The sequence below is a fragment of the Staurois parvus genome, unplaced genomic scaffold, assembly GCF_062004578.1.
Source record: "Staurois parvus isolate SC_StPar_1 unplaced genomic scaffold, SC_StPar_1.0 ptg000564l, whole genome shotgun sequence".
Lineage (NCBI taxonomy): Eukaryota > Metazoa > Chordata > Amphibia > Anura > Ranidae > Staurois > Staurois parvus.
The window spans coordinates 2058443-2071103 of record NW_028318360.1 but is presented as its reverse complement, the minus strand read 5'-3'; positions in this window follow the sequence as shown (position 1 = coordinate 2071103).

Below are 12661 nucleotides of genomic sequence, written 5' to 3'. Positions count from 1 at the left end.
TTATAAGGCATTTTGACTAGTACTTTGATCTGCATGTAACATCAGCTAAATTAACCTTACAAAGTATAAAATGGGTTTATGTTTTAATTAAAAGTTTTCCTATTTATTACATTGTTTATTATTTAATCCTTAGTTAATCATTATCAGCCATGACAAACTCCTTTCTCCCCTTCTTCCTGTATGCATTACTTTTTACACAGGTTTTTTATTTATGTATTTATTTTTATTGTTCATATGTAAACTCTTTTTATTTGTCAAGTTCTTTCACTTTTTCTTTCACTTTTTTTGTGTTGCCTGAATCATATTTACACAATATTTTTAAAAAAGCCTTTATTTCATTTATAAATAAAGTCACCATACTCTGTTCTAGGAATTTAATATTATTGTCATTATAAATAGAACAAATAACAGATCATGTGTGTGCAGTATGGGTTGCTGTTACATCAATAAAAATACATTAACAAACACCTTACAACAGCTGTTCTAAAACTTAAAGCAGAACTAAAGGCTTAATACTTAGATGTCCAACAGTCCCTTGCTGGTGCTGGCATCTTCTTTTTGGTGCCGGTCTTCGGACCTCTTCGTTGGCCAGTGGGGGATGACGTCCCTCCTGTGCATATGCAGGAGGCCGTCAGGGGGCACTCTGATGGGGATACCTGATCATATGTAAGAAGGCACTTTGTTGGGAAAAATAGATTTAAGAGGAGACTCTGATTGGGACATTGATGAAAGGAGGAACTCTGATGAGGACCATGCTGTAAGGGAGCACTCTGATGGGGACCCTGATGTAAGGGGCATTCTGATGGGGACACTGATGCAAGGAGGCACTCTGATGAGGACCCTAATGTAAGGGGGCACTCTAATGGGGACACTGTTGTAAAGGGGCATTCTGATGGGGACCCTGATGTAAGGAGGCACTCTGATGAGGACCCTGATGTAATGGGGCACTCTGATGAGGACCCTGATGTAAGGGGGCACTCTGATGAGGAAACCGGAGGTAAGGGGCAATCTGATGGGGACCTTGATGCAAGGGGGCAAGCTGGTGGGAACCTGATGTAAAGGGGGACTATGATAGAGACACCTGATATAAGGGGCACAGATTCTATTTAATTATCCTATTCTAATGATAGCCTAATACATACTAATGTTTCCAGGGTTGTGACACTGTGTGATAGACTGTCAGTGATTCACACACAGTGTTGACATTGTGCCCCTTGACTTTTTATACTGTACCCCCAGATCAGATAGGCTAGATCTGGCCCTGGTGGGTTGAATAAGAAAAAATGACAGATCCCCGAAACAACACCAGCGATGTGGATGCAGGAATCTCTTTCGCTATTTTATTGTATTCTGACAGTGGGGACTCCCCCCCCCCCTCCCATCAGAATACACAGATCAGTGCTGCAGTCATTGGATGCATAAACTGATCGAATGACATAAGCTGGTCATTAGGTTGGCTTCTGTTGAACAGACATCGGTACGCACTGATGTCTTCTGAACCAGCCAAATTTTTTTTTTTTAAATTATGTTTTATTACGTATTCTTGTCTTTGGATTGCATAAAAAAATTAAATAATTATCTAAACAACGGAAAAGGAAAACTTTGTCTTGAAAAAAATACTACTTTGGAATAGTAAGTAATGGAAATGTTATATTAACTCAGTAGTTAGACCCATAACAGAAATGTAAAGACCATGACATACGTAGCTTTGCTTTGTGCATTAGTTTTGCTTTCCTGCTTTAAACTGTAAAACTGCCTTTTACTCATTGTTTGAATTCCTTTACCGTACAGCTTGTGGTTTAACTTTAGTCATTCTTCTAAAAACAGAATAAAAACAAACGAACTGTGTGTGTTGGAAAGGGAAAAGGATAAATAGATTTGGAATGGAACTGTGTGAAATGGATAGCTCTGTAACATTCCAAGCCTTGTAAACCGAAACAGCATGTCTGACTCTGCCGGCTGTTCTCTTACTCATCAGAATTGTCACTGCACGTTCCTTATGACAAATGTATGTTGTAACCTACAAATAAAGGAAGTGTTTGGATACGTGGTGCTACAAATTGTTTAATCTAATAATATATGGATTACACTGATATTACAGACAATTGAACTCAGGAACACAATACTGTACTGCTACTAGTATGCTAAGCTGTAGAGCCCTGACCAAAAGTTTTGAGAATGACACAAATATTAATTTTCACAAAGTCTGCTGCTTCAGTTTTTATGATGGCAATTTGCATATACTTCAGAATGTTAGGAAGAGTGATCAGATGAATTGCAATTAAAGTGATTCTAAAGGTTAATTTTTTTTTTTCTTGTAAAATAACAAACATGTTATACTTACCTGCTATGTGCAGTGGTTTTACACAGAGCAGCCTGGATCCTTCTCTTCTCGGGTCCCCTGCAGGCTCACCTGGCTCCTCATGTTTGCGGGTGCCCCCACAGCAAGCAGCTTGCTACGGGGGCACAAGCTACTCCGTGTGTCCATTCACACACAGAGCCGTGACTTGGCCCCCCTCTCCTCATTGGCTGACTGGCTGTGATTGACAGCAGCAGGAGCCAATAGCTCCCGCTTGCTGTCTCAGCCAATGAGGAGGCTGAGACTCAAGACAGCCAAGGCTGTCATTCACATCGCTGGATCGCGATGAGGCTCAGGTAAGTATTGAGTGGGCTGGGGGCACTGCTGCACACACAAGGTTTTTTACCTTCATTCATAGAATGCATGAAGGTAAAAAAAACCTTCAGCCTTTACAACCACTTTAATTGCAGTCCTTTATTTAAGTCCTTTATTTAAGTCCTTCTTCCCATGAAAATGAACTTAAACCCCCCCAAAAAAATTTCCACTACATTTCAGCCCTGCCACAAAAGGGCCAGCTGACATCATGTCAGTGATTCTCTCGTTAACACAAGTATCAGTGTTTTTGAGGACACGGCTGGAGATCACTCTGTCATGCTGATTGAGTTAGAATAATACACTGGACGCTTTGAAAAGGAGGGTGTTCCTTGAAATCATTGTTCTTCTTCTGTTAACCATGGTTACCTTCAAGAAAACATGTGCAGTCACCATTGCTTTGCACAAAAAGGGATTCGCAGGCAAGGATATTTCTGTTTCTGAGATTGCACCTAAATCAATCGTTTATCAGTTCATTAAGAACTTCAAGGAGAGAGGTTTAATTGTTGTGAAGAAGACTTCAGGGTGTTCATGAAAGCCCAGCAAGTGCTAGGACCGTCTCCCAAAGTTGATTCAGCTGCCGAATTGGGGCACCACCAGTGCAGAGCTTGCTCAGGAATGGTAGCAGGTAGGTGTGATGCATCTGCATGCAAAGTGAGGTGAAGACTTTTGGAGGAAGACCTGGTGTCAAGAAAGACAGCAAAGCAGCCACTTCTCTCTAAGAAAAACATCAGGGACAGATTGATATTCTGCAAAATGTACAGGGATTGAATTGCTGAGGACAAGGGTAAAGCCATTTTCTCTGATGAATCCCATTTTTGATTGTTTGGGACATCTGGAAAAAAAATGGAGAAGAAAAGGTGAGAACTACCATCAGTCATGCCAACAGTAAAGCATCCTGAGACCATTCATGTGTGAGTTGCTTCTCAGCCAAAGGAGTGGGCTTACTTACAATTTTGCCCAAGAACACAGCCACGAATAAAGAATGGTACAAAAACATCCTCTGACAGCAACTTTTCCCAACCATCCAAGAACAGTTTGGTGACAATGCCTTTTCCAGCATGATGGAGCACCTTGCCAAACGGCAAGCATGATAACCAAGTGGCTTGGGGAACAAAACATCAAAATTTTGGGTCCATGGCCAGGAAACTCCCCAGACTTGTGGTCAATCCTCAAGAGGCAGGTGAACAAAAAAACCCACAAACTCTGACAAACTCCAAGCATTGACTATTTAAGAATGGGCTGCCATCAGTCATAATGTGGCCCAGAAGTTGATTAACAGCATGCCAGGGTGAATTGCAGAGGTCTTCAAAAAAGAGGGTGAACGCTGAAAATATTGATTCTTTGCATAAATTTAATGTAATTCTCAATAAAAGCCTTTGATACTTATGAAATGCTTGTAATTATACTTCAGTATTCCATAGTGATATCTGACAAAACGATCTACAAATACTGAAGCAGCAGACTTTGTGAAAATGAATATTTGTGTCATTCCTAAAACTTTTGGCCATTCTAGTCCACCTCACCCTGTATGTTGTGATGTATATTACATGCTGCTTTCTATGTCAAATACTCCAAACTACTGCACCCTTTATGTAGTGCTCTGGACCTCTTCAGTCTATTAATCCTGCTGTGTGTTATATACTCTAAGCCACCGCACCATACTGTATATGCTGTTCTGTATGATTCATACTGCAGATTGCTGCACCCTGTTGTATATTACATACCCCAGTCATTGCATTCAGGAATCCATGTTGTAAGTTACCTACCGCAGACCAGCCTTTCTTAACCTTTTTACCCAAAAAGAACCCTTGTAGTAATTTTCAGGTCTCAGGAAACCCCTGCGAAGATTAGTTCCTTGTTGGTCATTGGGAAAATGTCCCTTACATTGGTGGTGGTCAGTGGGAAGAATGCAACCCTACAGTGATGGTCAGAATGCCAGTTTTACAGTTATGCGCCATGTCAAGTGGTATTGGACCTGAAACTATGGGACTTTATTCTATACAATAAAGACCACAACTCTTATTGTTTTGGTGCTAACTTGGTTGTGGCTGTTTTATTATTGGTTTAAATATCATTCTTTATAATAACACTTTATTTTTTACATATTAGCTTACTAAAACATTTTTACTTCAATTAATCTTCTCAAAAACCCCAGTTTAGTCACTACAACTCAAGCTGTACTCATGAACACAATACTTGTCAACCATACTCATTAACCATACAACTTTTTCAATTTACTTACTTACATATTTTACCATCATCAAATATGATACTTACCAATAATTATTGGCCGCGATGAAAATGGGCGGGTGGGAGGGAGCATCACAGAGATGCCTCCCAGGTTTCTGAAATTGCCGTTAACGGACCCCCCTTTTATAGTCCTCTCCTCTCTCCAATTCTTCTCCTTATTGATCTAGGTATAGTGGGGGACTAAAAACTCCCAATTCTAGAATCTTTTCCATTATATAATATACCCTGGGGGGGGGGCTTAAAACTTCACAGGTGTAGTGGGGGGCTTAAAACTCCTTTTTTCTAAAAGTTTCCCCATTATACTGGTATATCATGGGGGAACTTGAAACTTTAACGTTTTTTTCTCCTCCTCACACCAGTGGGAGGACTTAAAAACCCTTCTGACCTTCTAGAATTTTTACAGTGGGGGGACTTGAAGCCTTATTTCCCTGCCACAGTCCCATAACAAAAGGGGGGCCCCTACTTATTCCCCCATTCTTTACTATTCAGGAACCATTACATGGGAATCAGTTAGCCACAGTGCAAGGACCCTCTAGCCACCTCTGGAAGAACCCTAGGGTTCCATGGAACCCTGGTTGAAAATGGCTGCTTTAGACTGTTTCCCTCTAAACCATGAATTAGGTTACATACTTTAAACTGCTGCACTGTATACACTCTGTGACTGTTACTTATACTGGACAGCCAAACTCTATACTATGCTGAATAATACATACTTCAAACCACTGCATTTGCTACTCTTGTTTGTTTAAAATAATACAACCTACTTAGAGCAGACCGCTACACCCTATACATTTTGATTTATGTTGTTTTTGATCTGGACTGCTGCACTGTGCATGCGTAGCTGGGTGCTTGCTGAACTATTTACTAAAAACCCCAGTCTGCTGTAGTCTGAATGCTGTGCTATATGCTGCATCCTCTAGTGTGATGCAGTCTGTATAAATAAAATAGTGTTTCCCTTGGACAAGCCCCTCTCCTTACATATTTATTTATTTATTTATTTCAGGTACTTATATAGCACCGTCAATTTACACAGCACTTTACATATATATAGTACATTCACATCACTTCCTACCCTCAAGGGGTGTACAATCTAAGGTCCCTAACTTACATTCATACATACACATACTAGGGACAATTTAGACAGGAGCCAATTAACCTACCAGCATAGGATACTAGCAAAGTGCACAGAAAGTCATGTTGTTTTTGCAGGAATATCAAGTGTCTAGTAGCATCCACCACTCACCTGCACTCACGCCAGTGTTGCCAACCATCAGTAAATTTATGGACAGGTTGGAAAAATCAGTGATTTTTCCAACTGTCTGTAAATATCAGGGGTTGATACTTTGTCCAGCTGTGCTGATTATATTGTAAGTTGTCATTGTGTCAATGTGTATTGTCAGTGTTTTCATGTTGTGTTCATACTGTTTAAAGTGGTAGTAAATTCTCCATCATGACTTTTCTCCATTTATAGCATTTAGAAACAATTTGCATATTTGTGTCTTTCATATGAAATGTAATTAATTAGTTTATGATCATAGTTACATACAGTAGTTAGTCTGGCTGAAAAAAGACAAAAGTCCATCCAGTTCAACAATAAAAAAAAAAGAAGTAATAATCCGATACCCACAGTTGGTCCAGAGGAAGGCAAAAAACCCAGCAAAGCATGATCCAATTTGCTCCTGCTGGGAAAAAAATTCCTTCCTGATCACCTGAGAGGCAATCGGATATTCCCTGGTTCATCTTTACCTATAAATGTTAGTATCCAGTTATATCCTGTGTATCTAGGAAAGAATCCAGGACTTTTTTGAAGCAATCCACTGAGCTGGCCAGAACCAACTCTTGAGGGAGTCTATTCCACATTTTCACAGCTCTCACTGTGAAGAAACCTTTCCGTGTTTGGAGATTACATTTCTTTTCCTCCAGATGTAAAGAGTGCCCCCTTGTCCTCCGTGATGTCCTCAGGGTGAATAACTCTACACCGAGTTCACTATATGAACCACTGATGTATTTATACATGTTCATTATATCCCCCCTTAATCTCCTCTTCTCAAGAGAGAATAAATTCAGTTCCTCTAATCTTTCCTCATAGCTGATCTCCTCCATGCCTCTTATCAGTTTGGTTGCCCTTCTCTGTACTTTCTCCAGTTCCCCAATGTTCTTTTTGTGAATTTGTGCCCAAAAATGAACTGCATATTCCAGATGAGGTGTTACTAATGATTTGTACCGGGGTAATATGATATCTCTCTCTCTGGAGTCTATACCTCTGTTAATACAAGAGAGGATTTTGAGGTTACCCTTTTAAAAGCACCATGGTCAAATATTTTCCAATAAAGGTGTTGTATTTTTAATATTATTGCATTGTGTCTTTATTATTTAAATCAGAATTAACCACAGCGCCCAGGACCAATCTATTACCAAACAGTTATAAGTGAAATGCTGCTGTGCATAGGTATATAAACCAAAACAAATATTCCAATATAAACCAGCGCAAAACACAATTAATAAATAATAAATAAATAAATATAAAATAATTTTCAAAGTCCAGTGATGAAAATAAGTGACCACAATACCGTGACAAAAAAATCTAAAAAAAATATATATATAAAAGTCCAGTGATCTAAAAAAACTTTCTTAAAAAATATAATAAACTTCAGTGCTTCAAATAATTCTTCCACCATCCACCAGTGCCAAAAACCAACATAAACCGCACTCACCAGATATTGGTGAGTAAAACACCTTTCAGGATTATTTAGGGCTCCTGGACCCCCGCGTTTCGCCCCACCCACAGGTCTTGAGAACGCCCTGTGGGTGGGGTGAAACGCATTGACGTATTTCCGGTCGGTTCCCCGAACGTTCAACGTCATTTCCGGTGAGTGGAACGCACGCCGAGGGATGTGTTCCAGTCGGTCATTTTTTTGACAAGCAAAGAAAGTTCGTAAGAAAGTTTGTAAGAAAGTTTGTTTGTTATGGAGGCTGTCATCCTGCTGTATACAAGGCTGTGAGTTCCTAGGAGCTGTGGAAATTCGTATTTGTTACTCGAAAATTTGTATGATGTCCTTAAATAAATGCTGGTTTTTATCCTTTGAAATGTGAGTGGTTTGGCATGAATTAATTATAAAAGGGGTATAACAGTATCACACTATTAGTTTTTTTTCTCCCTTTTGGAACTTGGTGGTGTGGCGAGGAGACGATTGAAGAATCACCCATAGGTTTGAGGTGGAAAATAGAGGGTCCTCAAAGGGGGTCCAGGAGCCCTAAATTATCCTGAAAGGTGTTTTACTCACCAATATCTGGTGAGTGTGGTTTATGTTGGTTTTTGGCACTGGTGGATGGTGGAAGAATTATTTGAAGCACTGAAGTTTATTATATTTTTTAAGAAAGTTTTTTTAGATCACTGGACTTTTATATATATTTTTTTTAGATTTTTTTGTCACGGTATTGTGGTCACTTATTTTCATCACTGGACTTTGAAAATTATTTTATATTTATTTATTATTTATTAATTGTGTTTTGCGCTGGTTTATATTGGAATATTTGTCTTTATTATTGTATATAAGAACTCCTTTGTGCTATCCCATGAGTTAATTGTCAGTTTGGCAATATCCTTAAAAAAGCCATAATGTTCTCATCTGAACACCTATCTAGCTGTGCATTCAGCGATGATGCATGTGCTCATTTAATAATAAGACTTTTTATTCCTTCTCCTTTCGCAAGAAAGGGATTTTTAATCCTATAAAAGACCAGGACAATATGAGAATCATGGTGAATATTCATGCCATGAACCAGACAATGGTGATAAAATGTCACCAAAGCAGGTTTTTACACAGTTCTGATTGTAACCAGGGAACTTTCAGCAACTTTTGTTTCCCACAACAAACTTTACTCACCCTGCTTTGCATTGCCAGCAGCCAAGGAATTGCCAAGTTGCTGACCTCATTTTCCCACAAGAACAGTTCCTTCAAGTTTAAACAGCCACCTTCTCAAATGCTATGACCACAATTGACAGTAACAAGCCGAGTGCTGCCACCTACTGGATATTTTGCTAACAAGCATTTGATTGAACTGTGCATAAATGTACATAGTGTACTGTATGTGCAGGAGGGATTGTAAATCTCCTAATTTGGTGGCAGATAGAATCTGTTTTGTTTTCGGCCACTATCAATTAGGCTTGGTTCACATATGTGCGGGTGGTGCTGCAGATCTGTACAAAAATCTGTGCAGCCGCACCACCCACACGGAAGAATGCGGACCCGCAGGTGGTGCCACTGGAAATCGCAACCGTACTGGGAACCTCGGTTCCCGTGTGGGCTGTTGTTTCCAAAGGGCTCGTTCACACTTGACTGTTTTACCAACGCTTGCCAAACGCCCCTATAGCGTTAAAAAACGCTCCGCAAATGCTCCGCAAACACCGCATGCGCGGTTTAGCGGCGTTTGCTAGATGTTTGCCGAGCGTTACAAACGCCTATATTGAAGTTTAAATGGTGTTAACGCTTCGCAAACGCCCCGCAACCGCGCCGCAAATGCCAGCTGGGCATTTGCAGAGCGGCACCATAGACTAGAATAGGCTTCAACGCCTCCTGACTCCACCAGAGGCATCCGTTTTTCCGCGACACGATGCTAACGCTCCCATTAGAACAGCACCATGTGCTGCAATGTGCAGAATTGTCCGATGCGTTTGGGAAGCGGTAAAAACGCTTCCCAAACGCCTCTCTGCCGCCTGCACACAACGCTAGTGTGAACGTAGCCAAAGAAGTGCAGGGACTTCTTCCCTGCATGTCCCGGGGCATGGGAGTCCATTCAGATGAATGGGCTCTTGTGTCTGCGCAAAACGCAGCCTGCACGGCCGCATATATGTGAACCAGGGCTTAAAGAAGCACAATACAGAATCAGGTGTAGGTGTCAGATGAGAGCCAATGTTGAGATTTACTAAAACTGTTGCACTCAGAATCTGGTACAGCTGTACATGGTAGCCAATCAGCTTCTAACCTCACCTTGATCAATTAGGCTTTGACAATAAAACCTGGAATCTGATTGGTTTCTGTGCACAGCTGCATCAGATTTTCCACTCTCCAGCTTTATTAAATAACCCCCAATGTTTTTAAAGATGGACATTCAATCTGTATGGTTGCCAATCATAATCAAGTGATACTCTACTGTAATTTCGCTCACTACCGCCAGGTACACTATAGGAACTGCACAGTAATCTACAATATATTTATCATAGCAAATAAAGTCATGCCATTGTGTCAGGTGCAATGGTGTCATTGGGAGAAATGCAATGGGGTTGATTTAGTAAATGAGTAGAACCTGTTCACTTTTCCTACGTTTATGTTCAATTTGCAGTGAGTTTCAGGAAATAAAGTGAATCTGGACTCACTTGGAGTTCCTAAAGGAGATTATTATTTGCTAAACTTAGTTAAAGCGGAGATCCACCCAAAAGGGGAAGTTCCGCTTTACCCCCCGTTCACACCTAAGCATTTTTCACAGCATTGTGCAGAAACACACTACAGTCCATTTAACATGATTACCTATGAGACAGGTTCACATCTCCACGTTTTCACCCAGTGCATTGTTTGGAAAGGGTCAGGGACTTTTTTAAACTTAAAAAGTTGCGTTTTTAGTTCTATAGACTTCAATGGAAAAACTGCAAAAAAGCATTTATTGAATTTTTGCAGCGTTTTTGATGCATTTTAAATCTGCTAGCAACAAGTAAAAAAAGTTAAACGCAGCAAAAACGCACTAAATGCTTTTCTGCAGTGTTTCCATTGAAGTCTATAGGATTAAAAACTCAACTTTTTGAGTTTAAAAAAGTCTCTGACCCTTTCCAAAAAATGCACCGGGTGAAAACACTGAGATGTGAACCTGTCCCATAGGAAATCATGTGAAGTGGACTGTACTGCAGTTATGCAAAATGCAACAGAAAATGCATGTGCAAAACGCACTGCACAGACGCATCAAACACAAACTGTATAAGTGTGAACCTAGCCTTAATGACTGTTCCCCCGCTCCCCATTAAGGATTGGCATCTTTGGGGAGCGGGGGGGGGGCACCTGAAATTGACAGGTACCCTCTCCCACTTCCACTGCAATTACCTAGGTAGGCGATAGGAAGTGGAAGTTGTCCCCCCCCCCTCTCCCACCACATAGCCTTCTGGGACACGTGACAGGTCCCAGAAGACTACCGGGACATTCAAAAACCAGCATTAATCGCGCATGCGCAGTGGGCACCTGGCTGTGAAGCTGCAAGCTGACACAGCCGGGTGCCCACACTGAAGATGCCGGTGCCGGGAACACAGGGTGGCCGGTGAAATGGGCTGCGGGGAGGACACCGCTGGATCCTGGGACAGGTAAGTGGCTGTTTTTTAAATATCAGCAGCTACAGCTTTTGTAGCTGCTAACTTTTATTTTTTTACAGGTTCACTGGAACTCCGTTTTAATATCCACTTTGTGAGATGAAAAACCTTTTCTAATGAGAGAGAGAGCTAGATTTACTAAAACTGGAGCACTCAGAATCTGTGCAAGGTAGCCAATCAGCTTCTAACGTCAGCTTGTTGGTAATAAAACCTGGAAGCTGATTGGTTCTATGCAGAGTTGCACCACATTTTGCACTCTCCAGTTTTAGTAAATCTCTCCCATAGAATTTTCACTTTTCAAAGCGAGTGCTGACGTAGCTTAGTGGATAAGGTGAAGCTATGTTCACTTTAGTCATCCAATCACATGCAAGCAAAATCCAATTTTTTGTTAAATTTCCCCTGCATGTGATTGGGTATTCCAAGTGAGCATAGTTCAGATTACAATGAGTACGGTGAGTTTAGAACAGATTGATTCCACCTCTCTAGCTTCAGCAAGTGCATTGTAGGTTGGTAAAGCTAACACCACTGCAAGGGCGATTTATTCCATTAGCATTAGTATATCCAAATCAAACTTTTTTTTTTCTACATTCCGAATAAAGTAAGAAATTACTAAAACTCTTATCAATTTTCTTTTTGTCATCTGTGTCCCATTGGGGAGACTTCCCTTCACTTCCTGACTTGTGAACACTTCAGGATGTAAGAGGAAAGCTAGGGGAATCCTCACTTATGCCGGCAATACATGGATCGAAATTCAGCCAATTTTTTTGTCCGAAAATCAGACCTAAGAATAATCAGCCGATGTTCGCTCTGTTAGTGGGTCAATGGCAACGGCCGATTTTCGTGGTTTCTCCCCTTTTCGGTGATCGGGCATGTTGGAAAATTTGTGAAAAACGACCGATTTTCGACTTAATGATGGTCAAATTGTACAATCATTTTTCCTAAAAGAATTTGCACCGTGACCTGGACAGAACAGAAGTTTTGCCTGTTATACGGGGTGAACTTTATGACTTGGTCGGCCTATTTTCGAAATCATTCATCATCGGATTACAGAGCGAACAACGTTTTCGATTTTCAGACGAAAAATTGTTCGGAATTCAAACCAAGTATGGCCTGCATTACATAGAACGTGGGTCTCACAGATTTTTCGTCTCTTCCTGTTTTGGTGACAACTTAAAAATTTGATTGGTAAATAAATTATATGTATATAAAATGGTGGACAGCAATGTATTAAGGTGCCGACAACCAGAACTAGGCCCACTGCCTCAATATGTCCTAATCCAAACAAATACCCAATGTACACATTTGTGACAACACGTTTTCACCTTCCCTCGCTGGGGTAGCCATGTGAAATGAACAGAATTTTGGACTCGTAAAACGACTCTGAA